Source organism: Schistocerca serialis, chromosome 3 (assembly GCF_023864345.2).
Source record: "Schistocerca serialis cubense isolate TAMUIC-IGC-003099 chromosome 3, iqSchSeri2.2, whole genome shotgun sequence".
NCBI classification, from domain to species: domain Eukaryota; kingdom Metazoa; phylum Arthropoda; class Insecta; order Orthoptera; family Acrididae; genus Schistocerca; species Schistocerca serialis.
Window position 1 is genome coordinate 641,262,726 of NC_064640.1, and position 24,175 is coordinate 641,286,900.

Genomic DNA, 24,175 nt, shown 5'->3' on the forward strand with positions numbered 1-24,175 from the left:
AATAACTTTGTTTTATGGGCGGAGGCACGTGAGCGGCCTTTATCTGCTCGATGATTGTTGCCTGTCGCCCAGCAAGCCAGTCTCCAGTCGGTCCGACGTCACTGGCCTTTCCTGCAGCAGTTAACATCCGCGCAGCATTGCAAACGACCTTACAGACATCGTCCACGATCCACAAAATCGTTCTGTATACGGCAGAAAACTCATTTAACAGATGTGTGTGTGCGATATTAAGCTACAGATGTAGAATTGAAGGAAAACACCACACTAGTTGTTGATGGAGCCCAGTATAATTTTGGACTTAACGAAGTGTAACAAACTGTTTTACTGACTTAGTGATTTTAAGACAAATTATTTTAAGATTTTAAAAATGAGAATATTGATTATAAAGTAGCAAATTCTGATGGTTCCAAACAGCTAGACACTATTGACTCTTCCACCGTTTTCCTCGACTCTAAATGTTCCTCTCCATTGGCTTTAGTATGTTCCATGCTGAACTCTCTGCGATTCAGAAAGCTGTGGATCTAATGAGACCTTATCATGGGATGAAATTTCTTATCTGTTCCGATTCTCCAAGTGCTCCGCACAAGCAAATAAAACAACGCATAATATCCAGAACGCACTTTCCCACTTCCAAGGAGGTGCCATCCTCCTGGGTACCACGACACGAGTTCGTGGGAGCGTGGCAGTCGACACCAGTTCCAAGAAGGCATCTACCCTAACCAGTGTGAATGCCTAGTGTGATCCAGTGTTCTAACCTTCTGCGTTCCGCAATACCCGTGCTGAGAAGGCCCGTAATGCGTCTATGAGAATAATAGTGGCTGGGCATGGTGCAAGACCAGTTTTGATCACTCACTCACTCACTCACTCACTGGTCATACCGGACTCGAGAGTCCATTACCGCAGCAACGTAATTTCGCCATCTGTCCCTGTCTTGGGCTATTTCCTTCCATTCAGCTTCAATATCTAGGCTCCTCAAATCAGACTTCACATTGTCCTCCCATCTACGCCTCGGTCTTCCCACAGGACGTTTTCCCTCTAAGTGCCCTATCAGTACTCTGCGCGCTGCCCAGCCCTCATCCATTCGAGCTACGTGACCCGCCCATAGCAGCCTACGTGATTTAATAATACTGATTATGTCAGGGCTTGAATAGAGTTCGTGAACCTCTTCATTATGCAGTTTTCGCCACTCTCCGCTAATGCCATCCCTTTTTGCTCAGAAAATGTTCCTCAAAAGACCGTGGCGCACCTTCTTCCGGCCAATGATGAAGCCTGTTTAATGTCTCTTCAAATAGGGCAAAGCACCATGACGCATGGCGTCCTCCTCAGACGTGAAGACCGACCAGTTTGAGATGCTTGTGAAGTAGTGACACAGTTCACCACATTTTAACCCAGTCTAGCGGGGGAAGGCACTTGCCAGCGGGCAACACCGACCGTTAGAAATTAAAATTGTAGAGCAGCCACAAGTCACTTGTAACTTTCTCTTTAAATTGGCATGTTGCACTCGACAATAGCGAGCATCTTCAGAAATTACGGAGACGAAGACCAGACGTTACAAATATCGGGCTGTTGTATAGCGCCGCCGTCATATATTATCCTCGTGATATGAGAAGTGATGAATGTTGTGCGTGCCTTATGATTTTGTCTTGTGTCTGAGGCGACTCTTAGGCAGGAGATTTAGTGTGAGTGGAGTATGATAGGCTCATCTAGTAATTATGTAAGTGATCAGCCAACCACAATTCCCGAACGCTTCTTTTTTTGTCTTCCCTGATCCTGTATTGGTATTTTGACCGTGCATCTTAATGCACAGACCGTCGGGCATGTTGGTCTAGTGGTAGCCGACACGGTAGCTCAACGTGTTCGATCAGAGAGCTGGTTGGCCTCTGTAATAAAAGACTGAGGGGAAGGATCAACAAAATGAACTTGAACGGATGTCATGTGACGACCAAACACGACGATCAACAACGAACAAAATGCTAAAAAAAAAAAGTGATAAATCGCGTGCCTGGAAACCGAGAAGTCGCGGGATCTAATCCCGGACGGGCCACGGAAATTTTGCAGTCTGCCTTTAATCTAGGCGTCGCCCCTCAACAATGTGAGAAGTTGCCAGAAATGACACGTTGTTCGGATTCCACGTTGAATTGTAGGTCCCTCTCCCAGCTTGGATAACTGAAGTAAATTAGGAACGGACAAATCGCTGAAGTAACGTCCATTTGAAAGACTTGCACCCGACCTCTGAGACACCAAATTATTATTATTCGAATACACAGCCCGGATTTGTACGCTTGGGAGGAGTCAGAGAGGGAGTGGGGGGGAGAGGGGGGGCGGTAGAGAGAACATGATTTTTATCTAACTTTTAGTATGACTGCATTTTTTATGTGTCATAAAGCATTTTTAAGGGCTCTGATAACGACGATGTCGCACACGCTAAACAAACAAAGAAACAGAATGACAGCCGGCCAGAGTGGCCGAGCGGTTCTAGGCGCTACAGTCTGGAACCGCGCGACCGCTACGGTCGCAGGTTCGAATCCTGCTTCGGGCATGGATGTGTGTGATGTCCTTAGGTTAGTTAGGTTTAAGTAGTTCTAAGTTCTAGGGGACTGATGACCTCAGAAGTTGAGTCCCATAGTGCTCAGAGCCATTTGAACCAAACAGCATCACAACAAGAAACTTCGTTCTCATACAATAAATGATTGGCAGCATGTGACCGATAGCTATACATTTCCTTTCCTCCTCGTCATTGACTTCACTATTAAATTACAAGCTCTTCAGCACTACGAGGCAACCACAGTTTTAAGCACAGCACAGGAGACTGCCGTTATCAGCGCTGCGGTCGGGAACATACCTCGCTGTTGCTGGCGGCATCTGGTGGCGTGTACACGCCCACTCACAGAGCGCGCCGATAAGCCTCTGCCACTCCGTCACCACATTGCCGTTCGTTACAACACAACATTGGTGCCATCTGGTTTTGTTGAACATCGAAGCGGCTGCTCTAGGGTCATCCTAGCAAAGAGCCACGTTTAGCCATATAAATGGAATTTCAGTCGAGTGTTAGAACATTCCTAAGTTGCAAACGATCTCAGTTACTCTGTTATTCTTTCTTTGGCAGAAAAAAGTGCTTTGTAATATGACGCAGGCTTGTCGAAGTAAAAGTAAACTTGTGACCTCCTTTTGTTCTATTGTTTAGTTCTGATGCGTGCAAATTCGTTACATTTCTCTCAAATTCCATACATTATGTCTTCCACACATGAAATTTCCTAACATTAAAATTTTATGCTAGATCGGGACTCGATCCCGAGTACTTCCATTTCGTGGTCCGTGTTTTCATCGACTGAACTGGAATAATAATTTTGTGTGGCTCAATGGTCGAGTACAAGTCTTTCAGTTGGATAGTTCGGTACGTCAGGTACGGCGACAATAATGATCACTAAGTTTCAGTACGTTGTTCACTCCACCAAAAACAGAAGAATTCGCTCAAGTTGAAACATGATGACCAACTCATCACTGTCTGCAATTTTTTCATCTGTTTTTTGCGATGAATAAAACGCTTGGCTGACGTAGACAACACTATGTAATGCTACGCGGGAAGCCTATACTGTGGCTGGGACATCCGTTCGGTTCCATATATGGAAGGAGCAGTTTCCTTGTGCAAGAGACTGCTTGCGAAACACATGTACGTCCCATGCCTGGACACTACAGAGTTGCGTGAGATTTGCAACAGGTAGGACCAACAAAGACATGGAGCATTCATTAAGAAGGGCAGCGCGAACGGTAACAGGCTATTTCATTAGCGGGAGAGAGTCACAAAAATGCTGAAAACCCTCTGCTAGTAGGCACCAAATCTTTCGTGGAAACCTGCTAAGAAAATTCCTATAACCTGTTCTCAGAGTAGAATCAATGAATACTCTACAGTACACTATGTATCACTCCCACAGAAACGGTGACTTGAGAATTATACCAGTTATAGCTCGTACAGTGGCATCTAAACTACCATTCTTCCCGTGCTCCATCCATAAATGGAACGAGAAGAAACTTTAATATGTGGTTTAGTAAAAATTACGTTCGGTGGCGATCTTCAAAGTGGTTCGTAGAATATACATGTAGGTATGTAGGTCTCCGAAGTGCCAACCTTAAAATTAACGTCCCAAAGTAACTAAATACACAGCAAAAGAATTTTAACATAAGTGAAGGACGAATTAAATTTAACTGAATATAATGCTGTTAAGTCGCTTTGCAATTTTAGTACATTTCACTCAGTTCAATGTTACAGATTGTTATTGAGTTAATAGCTACAAAATGAATTCTCATTTCTCACCCTCTGTACAGTTTCAGTACTGGGGCTCACGCATTCATTATGTTTGGTGGCACTTGACACTTTACTGACGATATTGGTTGTTGGAATGACGTAAAACAGTAAGGAAAGCAATCTACCTTAGCAACTTATAGGAGCCAACAAACTGTTCATAAGTTCTTGCGTGAGTATATATTACAACATACTCTTTCCGATTAAAAGTCTACTGATTGTGGCTTACGTGAGGTTTGCATCTGCAATTTGTAATTCATTAAATAATTTTACCGATCTGCATCAGCCGTGTGCACAGGTTTTAAGCTTCTTGAGCACCGAGAAGGTACAGATATTTTTGAACCTGAGTATATTTCTGTTTATAAGAGGTTTCAGTAATCTGAATACGAACTCAAAATATCAGAATGATAGGGTTATACTGGTAGCAGCGTAGTTCTCAGGAACACAAAATATTTTTGCTCGTGTGCGCAGTCCTAAATCTGTAAGCAGTTCACGTAATGGTGGTCCGTGTTCTGAGCTGCGTCTTTGTAGCTGTTTTTTCCGCAGCATGTAGTCTGAGGAGGCGGCGAGTTTCGTAACACAAGTGTAATTGAGCAGATATTCTTCACAACGGCTGAAGGACACAGGCGCCGTCAAGGTTTCTCTCTGTTCAAATTTGCCGTTGCCGCTGCGTCTAATAGTTTGCGCTCATACGAATTCCATGTTCCCAAAGACGCGAATTTATTCAGCAAGCAATGATGCAAGTTCGGTATCATATTATAATATCATTTTAAACGACGAGTGAAATTATCTTCTCAAGAATCTTTCCCAGTATTGTAATCTCAAATATTTAGTAGATGATACGAGCATCTACGTGGAAGCGTTATTCATAATTTGTTGTAAAATCCATGAAGACAGTCAACTGTTTACATGATTAAAACTTGCCTGAAAGTACCATTTTACCGTTGTAAAATTTCGCCTTTCGGTCGTTTTCAAGTAACTGAAAATTTTTGACAATGCATTTGTCTAAAATCAGCAGTAGCACATTATGCCTTACTAGTCTCTTGCACATGTTGTATCTGAAGATTGTCCACAGCTATTGTACGTGTGGCTGCAAAGGTCATAGTTGTGATAAAAATCTTTACCGCTAGCACCATTAATATGGGTGCACATCACAAATTTAAAATTAGGTTATTGTCAAATAGCATCGCACTCGATTCACGTTCTGACCGGATAGTAGTTAATGTGGCCATTGTCAGTAGCATATCGAAACGCTATTGTTCAGTTAACGTTAGAATATTAAAGGACATTGATAGTAACACGTAACGCGAGAGTTGTAAAAGAATCATAAACATGTCGGGGTTATCTTGGAAGTAACGTGGAAGATTAAAGTTTTCCTTCAGCGTATAACCCAATGCAGAGAGAACACTATTAGGAGAAAGTCTGACTATTTTTCAGTTATTTTGAACCCGCATATCCTATAGGACTTAAAGGTATATTACATGAAGTGCAAATAGTGAAATATAATTTTGCGAACAGAATTCTTAATGGTGCAGAAGTCAGAGGCCAGTTGCGCACAGGTTCAGCTGAACCTACATGTCAAATCGTCATATCACTAAAGCAACATGGATACAAATATCGCTTTAACAAAGAGTGCTTGCCCAATCAGAGCTATTCACAGGTCTATTTTGCTAACGAAAGTGCTGGTAACAGTGGTGTCTCTCCTCTGTATCGCGAACATGGCATTTTTGAAGGCTGCTGAAGCGACTCGACTTTTACTTGTAATGACTTAGCCGAGGGAAATCAAGTAACAGTTCTAGAGGGCGTTTCAGAGTCTTTGCATCAGACGTCTAGGGGTGATCGATCAGGTCATGGGGAACAATTTATGTAAAAAGCAAAATTTTCGCTGACGCTTCCTGGCAACCCTAGACGACCTTTAATATCCCCTGGCCCTGGGACGACGAGGTTTCAGCAAACTAGCAGCGTCTACTAACGAAGTATACTACGTACTGCATACCCCAGAAAATTGACAGTGATTTTCAACAAGAGAGCCATAAGAATGAGTTTCTAAGCGGAGAAAGATATTTTAGAAGCGAATCAGTACCTTTAATTTTGTTGGGTCTACTTCATTTCATACGGAGCAGACGACTGGATTATAGGCAACACACAACATACACGTGCACTGCAGAGTGTGTGCGCCCTGGCCCCTCTCAGGGGCATAACCAATACAAACGGGCGCATGGAATCGCCAGAAACCGTCAGCGAACATTTTGTCTGTAAAAAAATAAAAAATTCAAATGGCTCTGAGCACTACGGGACTTAACTTCTGAGGTCATCAGAGAACTAACCTAAGGACATCACACACCTCCATGCCCGAGGCAGGATTCGAACCTGCGACCGTAGCGGTCGCTCGGTTCCAGACTGTAGCGCCTAGAACCACTCGGCCACTCTGGCCGGCCTGTAGCAAAAGTTCTTCCCCACGACGTGACCTATCACCCCTAGCCGTTTGATGCAAAGACTTTGGAACACCCGGTATATCGAGAGGATTTGTGTTCTGTGGTGCGCGAAAGTCACTTCCGCATTCTGAATTGAAACTAGTGAACTCGTATCTTGGAATAAATGGAGTACTACGGATTACCATGTTTGAGTAGATGACTGTGATTCTTCGCTTAGAAATCTGATTATGGTAACCAGCACAGTGTAAACTGGCGGTCACGAAAAAAGAGCGCCGAAATCCCTCGAGCTGAAAGCAGTTGTATTCGTTGGCCATCTAACGTGCGAATGGACTCAGAATGAAAGTTGTGAGGAAATACAAGTAGAGAGACCTTGAAAATATTCTTAAAAAAGAAAAAATATTCTATATTGTTTGTATTCTTATTTCTTGTTCTCCGAGCCCGTGGAAGAAAACAAATTGTTATGCGTTCCAGCCTAAGTGGTATATTACATTGATCGAGATGGTAATATTATCTAGATATGAACCGTGCACGCATACGGGGGTAGTGTGCTCAGGTAACCAAGGGATCATATTCTCGGAAGACGGAACCAGAATTCGATCCACAGCCCTCTTATAGACAAGGGCAATATCTTACTAATAGCACTAGAAGCAATGCAGAGAAATGCAGAAAATTAAGAGTTTTCACTTTCTAGCTGTCGTCAAACTATACACAGATACTACACTGGATTGTACATAAGCGCTCAAGAGTTCTAACGGCGAGTCCTCAGAGTAACAAGAGAGATAGCTCCCATTGTCTGGGACGGGCGCATTATATAAGACATGTAAACAACAAAATCCCGTAAGATAACTGGTATAGTGGATAGAGTTGAGAGGAGGACTGTCTATCACGTTCCCAGATCATCAGTCTGAAAGCAATAAAAAAACGTACATGTTGTCCCTGTTGGAAGCTCACCGTCTGCACTACCACACTCCTCAGAATGTAACCCTTACATTTATGCATGTACGGAATTTCCAGAGAAAAACGTAGCATATACCTCCTAATTAGGCCAGCAGGAGATAATGTTATTTCTCGACTAGTCACATGAACATTAGGCTTGAAACTCAAACTGGTTACGAAGATATTCCTTCACTTCCTCCATCCCTCGCTCTCTACCCCAGTGTCACTTTCTTTTACGATGAATTGCTGAAGTAATGCCAGTCGGTAGCGAATGCGTTGTAGAGCATTTCCGAAGAATGTTACATGTATTGATTTCATAGAAACAAGTTTTAGTTAACCAATAATTTACTTGTGCTATGCTATTCGTTCTTGTTCTTCGTTTCTCTTTCTTGACATCGTAAGTCACATTATCGGCTAACGTAAAATAAATCTACGACGCTATTTTTAAAAAGAATTGTGATTGCAGTTTATAGGTACCTCAAAAAATGCAAAAGGTCACATGAAACGCGATTTTACCTAATAATCAGTTCCACAAATGTACAGCGTAGCTATTCAGTTGAACCTAGTAGCTGAACACGACATGAGACTGTACAATACATCCCCAATCAAGTAAAGCAGAAGAACGGGGCTTCGATTTGACAGAATGTGGTTTGTAGACGGGTTATTGAGGTTGTATAAGCGATTCCTGAGATGATTTTCAAAATCACATTCGTCTTTTTCCCTTTCGTACTAATAAACACATTTACAGCTAAAGCTATAATCAACTGGCACTGAATCTTAACGGAATTCAGAAAAGTGGCAACGCGTCTGACGAGTACTTCACTAGCCAATTTGTTTCTATTGACATTTAATCTCCTTTTCTACAGCTAACGAAGCAGTAATATTATAAAGCAAAATTCTATCGTGTCTGGTACAAACTGATAATATCTGACACAATAACATTAAGGCATGAAAAGGGAGTTAATATTTGGTGAAATAAAGAATGGAGATAATGTGAAACCGAGTGTTATTTCTCCAAATAGTAAACAGCTTAATGGTATAACTTCAATCTTCATGATTTTTAGAAGCGATGTGACTCAGGAAACTCTACAGTATGTGAGTAAGTTATCTTACTCTCGCTCAAATTCATTTGTCCTGCCAACTTACAACCTTGGCTGTATTTACACGCGAACAGTTTTTGCAAGCTCATTCGCGGAGAGTAGCTGTGTGTTTCTGAGCCTCGCTCGGTATAATGCTAATGACGAAAAACGAGGTAGACAGTTTTTTAGATGATGTCAGGGCAAGTAAGCATGACGATGCAACTAAAAGCTTAAGTGTGTGGAAAAAAGGGGTGGGGTAGGGGGAGGAGCCGAGAGTGTGGAAGGGGAGAGGGAGAGAGAGAGAGAGAGACTTTGTTGACTTGTTGTGAAGCGCAACAAAATAAGAAAGAAATAAAAAAAGAGAGCATGAGAGCTCAGAAAGGATAAGGGTTGCTTGCTAAATGGTCACACAGACTACACACGCACGAACAAGCGGAGCCCCCGTACATACAATAACCTTGTGAAATGAAATGCTATAAACCCTGCTTTCAGGTAATGGATAGGAAATTAAGTTGGAGCTACGCAGTGAGGGGAAAAACGTGTCGTCTGAAATCATCGAAGAAAATTTTCTGCTTACGAAATTAGACACTGCGCATGATCATTTTGAGCCATCGTATTGTTCAAATGTGTGTGAAATCTTATGGGACTTAACTGCTAAGGTCATCAGTCCCTAAGCTCACACACTACTTAACCTAAATTATCCTAATGACAAACACACTTGGAGTCATCGTAGCAACCGGACATAAAACAAACGACATACAGAAGCGAAAGTTTGTGAAAGAGGAAATGCAGTGAATGTGGAAGACAGGCATAGGAATATAATGAAAGTCATATCACTTCCTTGAAAAATAAATAAATGGACATTAGTGTTAACGGGTACTCGATGATTGGTGGATTACAGTGATACACAGTGAAAATCTTTGCGAACTTAAGAGTTTGGAGAAACAAGTGACGTGATAGGTGGTCGTTGCCTAGCGAAAGCACAATATGGATCTTCGGAAGGCTGCAGTCAATTCTCAGATTGGCAGTATGCAGTCGTTTCTTACCCAAATTCTGGACATCTTAAGGTAGCCCCTCCACCGAAGATCGTCATTTGTTCCGAACTTGAAGCGTTAAAGTAATGATTGTCATTTTCTTGCAGCTAAAACGTTATCCGTAAATAAGACAATTTAGAAATACACACCAAGAGAATGGGAAGTGTGCTTGTGCTTATGAAAAAGACAACAAAGAAAACGTTAGAATTCAACAGCACTTATCTCAGAAAAGAGTGAGAGATGTGACTGAGTAATAACGAAAATAAATTTCTGGGTGTTTTCCACAGTAATTGTTATACGTTTTTATAACTTATGTAAATTACTTGGAGCTGGTGTAATCACTTAATTGACAATACGGTGTGGTGATACAGTAATGAATTTTGTGATTCACGGGAAGGGGAAAATATTTAAAAGAGCTTGAAAAACGTGGGGACCCTTAAGTATTTTTTTAACTACAGTTAACGTAGTGACAGAACCATAACAAGTACCAGTAGGACTCAGGGTTCCACACGAACTTAGATAACAACTTTGCGTGGCTCAGTGGCCTGGTGCAAGGCTTTCTATTCGACGCCACTTCAGTGACTTGCATGTCCCTCACCTACCCCACTTGTGCAACCGTGGCAAGGAGACCTACGATTTCACGTGGAATCAAAATGGTTCAAATGGCTCTGAGCACTATGGGACTTAACTTCTGAGGTCATCATCCCCCTAGAACTTAGAAGTACTTAAACCTAACTAACCTAAGGACATCACACACATCCATGCCCGAGGCAGGATTCGAACCTGCGACCGTAGCAGTCGTGCGGTTCCGGACTGAAGCGCCTAGAACCGGTCGGCCACAGCGGCCAGCACGTGGAATCCGAACCACGTGAAGCTTCTGGCGACTCCACACGTCGTTGAGGGGTGACAGCCAGGTTAAAAAGAAGACTAAAAAAAAAAAGTGGTCCTACCGAGATCCGATCCCGCTATCTCTAGGTTTCGAGGCACATGCTTCATTACTTTCGTTTTTTGTCCAATTTTATTCGTTGCACTTGGTCGGGGCGGACGTCACATGACACCCGTTCAAGTTCATAGTTGATCCTTTCTCTCTGTTTTATTTATCACAGAGGGCAGCAGCCCTCTAATTGAACACGCTTTTTTTTCTTCGGTATTGTTCGTTGCGTTTGTTCCGGGCGGACGTCTCATGATATCCGTTCAAGCTGATCGTTGATCCCTTTACTCAGTTTTTTAATTACAAAGAGCCAGCGCCTCTCTGACCGAACACGCTGAGCTACCGTGACGGCCCATAGACCACCAGCCCTAACATGTATATATGTAGCTCATCAGTAGAATTTGATGAGTGAGTTTGCGAGTGTCAAAACATATGACAGAAATGACCACATCTTTTGATTCCATTGAATTAGAAGCTTAAATTGTTTACACAGCGAAGAGACCTTAGTCTCGACATAAAACTGAATTTGAAACCGTTACCCATTCCCTTGAGAAAGTGGTCTTAACAGACGGTCAGACGAGCAACAAATGGCCAAAAATATATTTATGCAATCTAATTGCAAATTAACAATTTTTGCCATTTTTTCCTTTATTTGTGATGCGAAACCTTGCTTCTTCACAAATTTCATTGTTATAGGTCAACGGGAAGTACTCTACAGGTTTGAGTTTGTGAGTATCGAAATATGTGACATAATGGTCGTATCTTTTAGCTGCATTGACTGAGAAGCTTAAATTTTTTTACACCGCCAAGGGACCGTGTATCTTGTTTTGTGACACAAGTCTCAACTTGATACGTATACCCGTTTTTGAGAAAAAGGGATCTTCACGCTCGGACAGACAGACAGACAGACAGACAGACAGACGGACGGACGGACCGACGGACAACAAAGTAGTCCTGTAAGGATTTCATTTTCACCAGCTCAGGTACAGAACCCTAAAAATTGAAACCATGCACCAAAAATCTTTTTCCAGTTGCTATAGTAGTAGAAACTCGAAAGTCATTAAAGATGTTATGATCACAGCTAACATTTTCAGGAAAAAATATAGCACTTAATTCTGAATGAAAGAGGACTTACACAGCCTGAATAATATCACAGTCTTCAAGAAGAAAACAGATTTAAAAATCTTAAAAACATATAGAAACTGCACAAGATACACTTTTACTTCAATGTAATGCAAACAGCTTTGACACTAGCGAAATACGAACGGATACATTGATACAGAAGGGAAATACCTCTGAGCTTGCTGTAAATAAGAAAGTAGGCAATTTTGTTCCTAAAACTTGAAATACCAGTTCATTCATCTACCACCCCCTGCGGATCTGGGGTAAGAATAGGCCCAAGGTATTCCTGCCTGTCGTAAGAGGCGACTGAAAGGAGTTTCAACCGTTTCGGCCTTCCATGTGATGGTCCCCCTTGGGGTTTGACCTCCATTTTTCAAAATTCTACAGAAGTACGAGCCTTTTGGGGAAGGACGCCTTACGTGGTGTACCACTGGTCCTCAGTGGTGCCTAGGGGACATCCCAGTGTCCATTGTCCCGCATCTGGCACTAAATAGGACGCAGGGGGTTATTTTTCATCGGGACCTCCTGCTGCAAACTGATGAGGAGCTCAGGGCCAACCTGGAGCGCCGAGGCGTGCATTTCGTCCGGCGAGTCCAGCGCGGCCCCAAATACCGTCGCATCAACACCGGGGCCTTTATCCTCGCCTTCGAGGGGGACGTTCTCCCAGAGAAGTTAAAGGTGATGTGCTACCGGTGCGACGTGCGACCTTACGTCCCGCCTCCTATGCGCTGTTTTCGGTGTTTGCGCTTTGGGCACATGTCGTCACGGTGTGAGGCTGAGGCCCTTTGTGGCGATTGTGGACGTCCTCTTCATGAGGAACATACATTCACCCCACCACCTCGGTGCATTAATTGTCCTGGCATCCACTCGCCTAGATCCTCAGACTGCCCCGCATATCAGAAGGAGAAGAAGATACAACAACTCAAAACTTTGGATCGTCTTTCTTATTCTGAGGCCAGGAAGAAGTATGACCGCCTCCATCCCGTGCCGTTGACCACTTCGTTTGCCTCAGTTGTGTCCACTCGTTCCGCAGTATCTTCACCCCTATCCTGTCCCCCCTCCGCCTCCTCCCCCCATCTGGGGTCTCTGCCTCTGCCTCCCAAATCCCTCCCTTCCAAATCCTCCTCCCCTGTGGCCTCTGCCCCAGGGGCCACCCTTCCTCCTCCTCCTCATCCCCCCCCCCGCCGCCGCCTGAGAAGCGATCCTCTTCTCAGGCGTCCATCGGGGAAACGTTCCGGACCCCAGCTTCCGAGGTCTGGCGTTCCAAAACGGACCCCGCGCGTGAGGACCTTCTTTGGGTCCAGCCCACCATCCCTGTGCCTCCTCAGACTTCCAAGAAGGCCTCCAAGAAGAAGTCTCTATACCCCTCTCCACCCCGGCGCGTTTCGTCTGACGCTCCATCCGTTAGTCGCTGCTCCCGGCCGTCCTCAGTTTCGCCGGGACACTCTGCTGCCAGGCGCTCAGCTGGCTTCTCGTCAGAAAATGATGCTGCCCCTCCTACACAACCCGGGAAAGTGGCCGCAGCTGTCGACTACTCGATGGAACAGGATCCGCCTCCCGCCGGTTGTAGCGTTGTTCCCTCGAAACCTGGCCCTCCGCGGCCGTCGAGGTGACCAGCTCTTCACCCGTTTCGTTCCCCCCTTTTTTTCTGCCTAGCGATGGCTTTGTTACATTGGAACATAAGAGGTATTCGATCTAATCGGGAGAAATTACAACTGCTCCTCCGCCTGCACTGTCCGCTCGTCCTTGGTCTCCAGGAAACGAAGTTGCGCCCAACTGACCGTATTGCTTTTACCCACTATACCTCGGAGCGGTCTGACCTCATCCCTGCGGACGGTATTCCAGCTCATGGTGGGGTCATGTTGCTCGTTCGGGACGATGTCTATTACCATCCCATCCCATTCACCACCCCACTCCAAGCAATAGCTGTCCGTATTACTCTTTCTGCTTTTACTTTTTCAGTTTGTACCATCTACACTCCATCGTCATCCGCTGTTAGTTGGGGTGACATGATGCACCTGACTGTTCAGCTTCCACCGCCGTTTTTATTGTTTGGCGACTTCAATGCCCATCATCCCCTTTGGGGCTCTCCTGCATCCTGTCAAAGAGGCTCACTCTTGGCGGATGTCTTCAACCATCTCAATCTTGTCTGCCTCAATACTGGCGCCTCTCGGACTCTACTCGTACCTACTCCCACTTGGACCTCTCGATCTGTTCTACCACTCTTGCCCATCGGTTCGAGTAGTATGTCCTTTCTGACACCTATTCGAGCGACGACTTTCCCTGTGTCGTTCGTCTCCTGCACCACACCCCATCCCCACGTTCTTCGAGCTGGAACATACCGAAAGCTGACTGGGGACAAAGACTTCTCCCTGGCGACCTTTCCGGACCACGATTTTCTCAGTTGTGACAGTCAGGTCGAATACCTCACGGCTGTTATCATCAATGTTGCCGAACGTTCCATTCCTCGTACTACCTCTTCTTCACATCGCGTTTCCGTCCCCTGGTGGAACGAGGCTTGTAGAGACGCTATCCGTGCTCGACGACGTGCTTTACGCACCTTTCGCCGCCATCCTACGTTGGCGAATTGTATTGGATACAAACGACTCCGAGCGCAATCCCGTAGAGTCATCAAAGACAGCAAAAAAGCTTGTTGGGCCTCTTTCACCAGCTCCTTTAACAGTTTTACTCCCTCTTCTGTCGTATGGGGTGGCCTGCGCCGGCTGTCGGGCATTAAGGCCCACTCCTCGGTACCTGGCCTGACCTCAGGTAATGAGATCCTCGTTGATCCTGTGGCTGTCTCCAACGCCTTCGGCCGGTTTTTCGCGGAGGTTTCAAGCTCCACCCATTACCACCCTGCCTTCCTTCCCAGGAAAGAGGCAGAAGAGGCTCGGCGACCTTCCTTCCACTCGCTGAATCTGGAAACTTATAATGCCCCCTTTACTATGCGGGAACTCGAATGTGCGCTTGCACTGTCCCGGTCCTCTGCTCCGGAGCCAGATGCCATTCACGTTCAGATGCTGGCACACCTTTCTCCAGCGGGCAAAAGCTTCCTTCTTCGTACCTACAATCGCGTCTGGACCGAAGGTCAGGTCCCTAGGCATTGGCGTGACGCCGTCGTTGTTCCTATACCCAAACCCGGGAAGGATAGATACCTTCCTTCTAGTTACTGCCCCATTTCTCTTACAAGCTGTGTCTGTAAGGTGATGGAGCGCATGGTTCATGCTCGGTTAGTTTGGATTCTTGAATCTCGACGGCTACTTACCAATGTCCAATGCGGCTTTCGTCGCTGCCGCTCCGCTGTTGACCACCTTGTGACCTTGTCGACATTCATCATGAACAACTTTTTGCGAAGGCGCCAAACGGTAGCCGAATTCTTCGATTTGGAGAAGGCTTATGATACCTGTTGGAGAGGAGGTATCTTCCGCACTATGCACAGGTGGGGCCTATGCGGTCACCTGCCCCTTTTTATTGATTCCTTTTTAACGGATCGAAAGTTTAGGGTACGTGTGGGTTCCGTATTGTCCGACGTCTTCCTCCAGGGGAACGGAGTGCCTCAGGGCTCCGTCTTGAGCGTAGCCCTTTTTGCCATCGCGATCAATCCAATTATGGAATGCATTCCAACTAATGTCTCAGGCTCTCTCTTTGTCAATGACTTCGCGATCTACTGCAGTGCCCAGAGAACATGCCTCCTGGAGCGCTGCCTTCAGCGTTGTCTAGACAGCCTATACTCATGGAGCGTGGCAAATGGCTTCCGGTTCTCTGAAGAGAAGACGGTTTGTATCAACTTTTGGCGATATAAACCGTTCCTTCCGCCATCCTTACATCTCGGTCCCGTTTTTCTCCCATTCGTGGAAACAACTAAGTTTCTAGGGCTCACGTTGGACAGGAAACTGTGTTGGTCTCCGCATGTCTCTTATTTGGCGGCCCGTTGTACACGTTCCCTTAATGTCCTCAGAGTTCTTAGTGGTTCATCTTGGGGAGCGGATCGCACTGTCCTGCTTCGCCATAGTCCGATCGAAGCTGGATTATGGGAGCTTCGTCTACTCGTCTGCTCGGCCATCCCTCTTACGCCGTCTCAACTCCATCCACCATCAGGGGTTACGTCTTGCGACTGGAGTCTTCTACGCTAGTCCTGTCGAGAGTCTTTATGCTGAAGCTGCCGAATTACCATTGACCTACCGGCGCGACGTACTGCTGTGTCAGTATGCCTGCCGGCTGTTGTCTATGCCCGACCACCCCTCTTACCAGTCCTTCTTTGCCAATTCTCTCGACCGTCAGTACGGGTTGTATGTGTCTGCCCTGCTGCCCCCCGGAGTCCGCTTCCGTCGCCTGCTTCGACAATTGGATTTTGCCCTCCCTACCACCTTCAGAGAGGGTGAGAGCCCGACACCACCTTGGCTCCAGGTTCCGGTTCATATTTATCTCGACCTCAGCTCACTCCCGAAGGAGGGTACTCCGGCTGCAGTGTATTGCTCACGGTTTGTCGAACTTAGTGCTCGACTTGCCGGTCACACCTTTATTTACACCGATGGCTCCAAAACATGATGGTGTCGGCTGTGCCTTTGTCGTCGGGGCCGCCACCTTTAAATACCAGCTCCTCGACCAATGTTCCAGCTTTACGGCCGAGCTTTTTGCTCTCCATCAGGCCGTTCAGTATGCCCGCCGCCACCGCCATTCATCGTATGTACTCTGCTCTGACTCACTCAGCGCTCTTCAGAGCCTTGGAGCTCCCTATCCGGTCCATCCCTTGGTTCAACGGATACAGCAGTCCCTCCATTCTTTCGCTGATAATGGTTCTCCTGTCAGCTTTCTGTGGGTTCCCGGACATGTAGGAGTGCCTGGGAATGAGGCTGCGGATGCTGCAGCCAAGGCTGCAGTCCTCCTGCCTCGGCCAGCCTCCCATTGTGTCCCGTCATCTGACGTTCGTGGGGATGTTTGTAAGAGGCTTGTGTCGTTGTGGTGGGATGCTTGGTCATCCCTCCAAGGAAACAAGCTCCGGGCAGTAAAAACGCTCCCAACTGCTTGGACAACCTCCTCCCGACCATCTCGGCGAGAGGAGGTCCTTCTGACCAGGTTGCGGATTGGGCATTGCCGGTTTAGCCACCGCTACCTGCTCTCCGGTGACCCAGCCCCGCAGTGCCCTTGTGGTCAGGCATTAACAGTGCGCCATGTTTTATTGTCGTGTCCCTGCTTTACTCAATCTCGTGTTGTCCTGTCCCTGCCATCTACTTTACCGGATATTTTAGCTGGTGACGCTCGAGCAGCTGCTCGTGTTCTGCGTTTTATAACTTTGACTGGCTTGTCCGAAGACATCTAACTTTTTTACTTATTTTATCTGCATCTTTGTCAAGCCTTTCTGGTGTCCCCCCCTCCCCTTGAGTTTTACTAGATTCCATGTGCTCTAATAACTGTGACTGGGCGCTAATGACCTCAGTAGTTGAGCGCCCTTAAACCCCACTAAAAAAAAAAAAAACCATTCATCTACCAAAGTTTTGATCATAGAAGCTTGAATACAATACTAAACCAGTTCCCAATTATCTCCCGGCAACGGCCTTGCCGCAGTGGATACACCGGTTCCCGTTAGATCACCGAAGTTAAGCGCTGTCGGGCGTGGCTGGCACTTGGATGGGTAACCCTCCAGCCGCCATGTGCTGTTGCCATTTTTCGGGGTGCACTCAGCCTCGTGATGCCAATTGAGGAGCTACTCGACCGAATGGTAGCGGCTCCAGTCACAGAAAACCATCATAACGACCATGCCCCTCCTATCCGCATCCTCATCTGAGGATGACACGGCGGTCGGATGGTCCCGATGGGCCACTTGTGGCCTGAAGACGGAGTGCTGTGCAATCATCTCCCCCAGTAATTTGTGGCTTTGTAGTTTTTCAGAAGTTCTAATCCATAATTATGTAATAATTTTGTTTGTTTGTAAAAAGAAAGACCTTGTGATTACATGACTACATTACCATAGGTATGAATTACTTATTCACAGCCGGCCGCTGTGGCCGAGCGGTTCTAGGCGCTTCAGTCCGAAACCGCGCTGCTGCTGCGGTCGCAGGTTCGAATCCTGCGTCGGGCATGGATGTGTGTGATGTCCTTAGGTTACTTAGGTTTAAGTAGTTCTAAGTTCTAGGGGACTGATGATCTCAGAAGTTAAGTCCCATAGTGCTCAGAGCCATTTGAACCATTTTCAGATGATAAAGTAATAATACAAGAAAGTGAAGAACATCTCCAGTCAGCAGTACATAGTCGAAACCCAATATGTATAGAATAGGAAATATTGTTAGCAAAAGTCTCGAAAAGTTCTTGGCCTGTTTACTTCAAATTTTAGACGCTGGCCTAATAAACATTTGTAAGGCTGGCTCTAATTCCTTTAAACGACCCTGTGCGGCTGATCCTGGCGGAGTTTTGAGTCCTCCCTCGGGCATGGGTGTGTGTCTTTGTCGTTAGGATAATTTAGGTTAAGTAGTGTGTTAGCTTTAGGGACTGATGACCTTAGCAGTTAAGTCCCATAAGATTTCACACACATTTGAACATTTCTTTTCTTTAAACGACCATGTACAGCAGTGGCAGTCCACCTGGTCGCTACTGCCCACTAGTGGGCGTTCCAGCTTTCATGTAGGCGGAGGCCAGTAGGGGGCATAAAGTATTTCATAAGTAATTACTATTAAATGCTCTAGCTTGCTGTAACTATGCTTTAGAAATTTGTAAAGTCACTTCCCTATTTTATAAATCACCATTACTATGGAAACGGTGGGCGGTAAAATTTTTGCTGTTAACAGTGATACAAAAGTGGGCGGTAGGTAAAAAAAGGTTCACTACCTCTGATGTACCGATTTTCCGTTAAAATCGATTGCGAGAAAGAAAATGTTGTGTTTTGCTGTATATGGAAATTGTATACATAAAATTTATATCATGCTTATGATTAGAGTACTGGTACGAAATAGGAATCGTCCAAAACTTTTTAATGCAACATATTCGCGGATTTAAACTAAGCGAAATACTGTCACTGAAGCTACTATTCCTACAGACCCATCAGATGGGTCTCCTCATAGCCGTATACCAATGATTCCAAACGATTTATCCATTTATTTTAAGCGACTTCAATTCCCAATCATGGTTTCGTTTGAAGTAACAGTAAACAAGGCTAAAGGTCAAGAGAGATGGAGAGATGGGAGCAGAGAGGGGGGGGGGAGAAATTCTTGTAGAGAGGGAGGAGGAGAGAGAGAGAGAGAGAGAGAGAGAGAGAGAGAGAGAGAGGAAGGGGGGGAAGCAGGCAGGAGGGAGGTGATGGAGGGAGAGGGGGCAGGAGGAGGTGGCTGGAGAGACGGGAGAACGAGTTTAGAGCGTATATCCAATTCTCATACATATTTAGCAATTGTACAGCATTGCGGGGTTCGCTAGTAAGGAATAAAGATGTTCGAAATGAGTTTAATGTAATGCTCTTAATGAGGAAATAGCTAAATACTGAGACGGGTGTAACCAGCGTGCGAATGTAGAATGAAACGTAAACGACTATCCACGTAAATACTGAACTAAAACTCGAAAGGAAAGAGAGGCACATGCCGACCAAGGAAACTTTGTGAAGTCGGAACAGGCATATAACTATTTCCTCCACGTAAAGTTGACGATGACGACGACGATGACTACCACCACATGAGGACACGCATGGGACTCACTCTAAGATGTTATCGGGACGTGCAACCTGTCTTTGCCAGATGAGACTCCGGGAGACAATATAAATTCGACTGGTCTATATTCCAGTCCAGTGTTAGGTAACTGTGAAACTGTGACACATTCAGGCAGGCAAACAAGCAGCAGATCATACAGAACACCAGTCAGACGCCGTGCGACAATGTCACCAGCTGTCCCTCAGCTCTAGCATCCTGTCACCGCTTGAAAGCAACGCCGTATCCTTGTGTCGTGATACCTCACTTGACATGCCGTCGAACACGCAGTAAATCCGTTCAAGTCTAATGACCTGGAAAAGCCTAATAACCATGTCAAGGCCTGCACTTCTCTTTTACATATTAATCGTGGAGAATTTTGAATTAATTATTATCAAAAAACACATAACACGAAAAATATATTTAATAAAATTTACAAACTTCATTAGCACCTGATAAAAATACTGTAACTGTCCATGACTCACAACCATGGTATTCCACGTAGATCTACGACGGTCTCATTGCCTGAATCTTTAAGATCTAGTCTTTTACTTTCGTAATAGCGAAAAAACCCACTTACTGTCAGAAATCTGTAGATTTAAATACATGTTATGTATCCTTCAAGAAATTTAGAAATGTTTTTAACGATGTTACTTTTACAATGAAATAAAAGCGAGACAAATGGAATAAAACTAACTAAATTGTTTTTTTTATTTCAAAAGCTATCGCCGTAACTGTTATTACATATATCCCACTGTGAGATAAGAGGGTCAATGCTTTCATGAAAAAATGCTTTCGTTTGCCTACTGAAGCGTGATTGTTCCCAGGCGTGTGCCTCTTCGTCCGAAGCAAATCGACGGCCACGAATGTCTTTCTTCAGGGCTCCAAAAAATATGGAAATCGCATGAGCAGAGATCGGCACTGAATGAAGGATGTGTAAGGGTTTCCCACGGAAACTTATGCGCAGTAGTCGAAACAACCTTGGCAACGTGTGGCCGGGCTTTATCCTTCAACAGAATGATGCCTGGGCGGCTGGACTTGACCGCGCGCTTCAATTTCTGCAAAGTGTCCACGTACCGCTGTGCGTTAATTTTAATGTCTCAGAAAGTAAACGATTTCTTGAAGTCAAAGAAGAAGGTGTCATGACTTTCCGGATCTGCCGTGCCTGTTGTTTTAACTACATTACAGAAGTTTCCCTGGGAAGCCCTTACACATCCTCCAGTAGACTACAGCAACCGTTTTTCCATGAAGGCATTGACCGTTTTGTTTTCCAGTAGGATAAATGTATTAACAGTTATGGCGATTACTTTTGAAATAATAAACAGTTTATTTACTTTTCTCCCGACCTGTCTCGTTTTCATTTGGGCGCCCCTTATGAATAAAACTCATTATTTCGTGTCTCAGTGTTCTTAGCCATAACTAACCCTCAGGGAATACTCGTCTAAACAAGGTGCCACTCCGGATCCTGAGACTAATTTCCTGTAGGTAAAATGTAAAATTTTCATTTGATGGCAACACTGAGCCCTCTTTCTGTTAAGAATGTTTTTATTTTATTGTTGTCATTATTCGATAAATCCCATGCTTGACTACCCGATAATACCAGCCATATCTTTATGTTTGTGGTAAAGCAAAAACAAGATGTTTACAGAGCAGTTCGCTCTCCGGTACTAAGCGTTCAGGAAAAGCCACTGTGCCGATCCTAGCACCGAAAAACTGCAAAGCTCTGGAGAATTGACGTACTCAATGAAATCACCTTCTTCATTTTTTCGCGGAAAGTTATAGTGTTAAACTGGCCAAAATGCTCACGGGAATAGTTTCCCAGTGCTTTACTTCATTCTGCTACCATGTTTTGTGTTCATTATTGTGAAATGAAAGTAGACTTCGACGAAATTAGAAATGTGTGTGTTTCTGTCGAATCTCAAATATGCAGAACTAAGTTCTTTCAGCACCTATGTGTCTGCAGAATACAGTTATTGTATAGAATTCACTATTATGAGCCTCGTATTCTAAGCCATAAAATGCACTTCGGAGCTACAAGACCGATAGGACTCCACAAATCGGTGTAATGAGATGATGTCACAGATTTAAACGTGAGAAAGTTCTACGATGCACTTTTGGCTACAAACTGGAAGTTCAATCGGAGTAGCGTGCTGTAGCGTAGTTCTCTGGATAAGTCGATTGTTTGTCAAACACTGTCTCACTTCGTTAACTCAAGAAGGTGTTTCATATTGCTACAATTTGTATGAAGCCGACAGGCTCAATTATTTGTACCAGGAACCTCATCTAGCCTTTTCTTCCATCCTGCCTACTGGATTTTCCGTTCAGCAATATCTTAATTCTGTCTTCTTTTCCCGACGTCAGCAAAGGAACTATTATCTCTGCTGTCAAAAGTTCTCCTACTGCGCCAGATTTTTATAGTCTCTTTTTCTGCTGAAGTATTGTTGTTGTATTAATGGAGAACTTCTGTATCTCTTATCCCCATGGACTCTACCCGCTAAGGAAAGTAAAATTTTCTCCTTGTGATTGCACGTAAGCTGCTGAGTGAGATGCCACGCGATTTTAAGTTCATTCGACAGGGCGACTCCGATTTTCTTTCCCCACCCGCGTCTAGTTGAGTAAATGAACCATGTCAGATCACTATCTACATCCACAATGACGTAAACCGTAAAGTTAATTTTCTTCCTTTCTTGCACATTATTCCTCTGTTATAGTATGTTTCTGTTCTGTAGTTTCTTTCATTCTTTGCATCTTTACCTCGTTGTTTGTAAGGATCGAGAAGGAAGTGCCATTAAATGTTTATCATTACTTTTTTACGTATCGCACGTGTCTGAAAGTTTCTTTTGGTCAGACAGTGCACCAATGTCAACTTGAAAAGAAGAAAAATAACAGTAGCTGCAACTGTCGCTAGAAGTAGCAATCGTAACTTCAAATGCTGGCTGCATATTAGCAGTCATTAAACTGAGAAATTTCCCTTTCATTTTGATTACACTCCTTCACCAATTAATGAAATTCGGTGAATTACAACGTCAAAGATTCTGTGGCTATCCAGCAGCCAGCAAAGTTTTTGAGAGAAAAGTAATAATTTAGCTCCTGCGGCTGGCAAGGAAATTGTTATTTTGTCATTGCCAATAAATATATCAGGAGACTTTCCGTTTGGGAACGTGTTTAAACAATTTCGACAAAAGTGGAAAGCTAGCAATCCGCTGTTCTGCTTCCGTTCATATATACGTCAACACAAATTAAATATAAACTTCACTGCTAGAACCTTAGGTGTCTGTAAGGGACGATCAAAAAGTTCGCGTTTGAGGGCGTTGCTGCAGCGTATATGCAACGTAACGGGTACATAAGCACCGACATGTAGCGAGGGGAGATCAGTAAGTAATGCAACACATTTTTTCTAAAAGCAGATTTATTTTATTTAGAATTCCAACATACCATATTATTCCCCTTCTTTTGGCTACAAAAGACTGGTCCACGTCGGAGCCAACGTCTTGCTGCATCAATATCCTTATCATCCATGTACTTCTTCCCGCGGAATGCCTCATTCGTTGGGCCAAACAGATGGAAGTCGGATGGTGCGAGATCCGGGCTGTAGGGTGGATGAGGGAGAACAGTCCCATGAAGCTTTTTGAGCTCCTCTCGAATACACAGACTTGTGTTAGGCCTTGCGTTTTCATAGAGAAAGAGGAGTTCGTTTGCGTTTTTGTGGCGATGAACACGCTGAAGTCGTTTCCTCAGTTTCCTGAGGGCAGCACAATACACTTCAGAGTTGAACGCAGCAACATTAGAGAGGACATCTAACAGAATAACCCCTTCAGAATCCCAGAAGACAGTCGCCATGACTTTACAGGTCCATTCAAATCGAATGAGAGTGTCCGCACGTTGTATCATTGTTGGGAGTCACAGCTGTGGGCGGCATGCCGGCAAGCGGGAGATCGGACAGGTTTGCGCGGCCTTGTGGCGAAGACGACAGACGCCTCTCTCAACGATGCTTTTGCTCGCTGCCCTGGCTCCGAAAACATTCTGCAAGAGTCTATGAATATCTGCGATGCTATGGTCCTTCCTCCAAAAGAAACTCAATGACAGCTGTCTGCTTGAAACGCACCGCCGTTACAGACGCCATTTTGAAGGCTACGTATGGCGTCACCATTTGTCGGAACTTCATGAAACTATAGAGCGGGGATATTCCACTATGCCCCACAACAAATTCTGCATTTTTTGCAACCGAAATTAGCACAAAAAATGTGTTGTATTACTTATTGAACGCCTCTCGTAAGCAAGGTTCTACTGCGGCTTTCGTGTCTCACGCGCGCGCTCAATGCGGAAACGTGAACTATGGCGAAGTTATTACCAGATGCGTACAAAGAGGACCAACGTGATTTTATTTTTTTTTCTTGGTTGCCGAAGGGAAAACACCGGTAGACACCCATCGGAAAAGAAGAATGTGTATTCAGGATCATGTCCTTCGAAAACCACCGTTGTGGAATGTTGCGCCAAGTTCCCTGCTGATCGTGATTCGACACAAGACACCAGTCGATCTGGTTGCCCAGCACAACTGACGCCAACTCAAGTGGGTCACCCGAGCACCCACCCTATGTCCTGACCTCTCCCCATCGTATTATCATGTCTTCGGTTTCTTAAAAAAGGCCTTGAAGCGTCGACAATTCCTAT

The 24,175-nt window shown here is 44.9% G+C and overlaps 1 protein-coding gene and 1 pseudogene across 4 annotated transcripts in view; both read left to right on the forward strand.

The window, feature by feature from the left end:
• LOC126470523 (uncharacterized) overlaps positions 1-24,175 on the forward strand; it is a 253,347-nt gene that overhangs the window by 23,188 nt on the left and 205,984 nt on the right. The window lies entirely within an intron of this gene.
• On the forward strand, positions 17,384-17,500 carry LOC126471932 (5S ribosomal RNA; annotated as a pseudogene).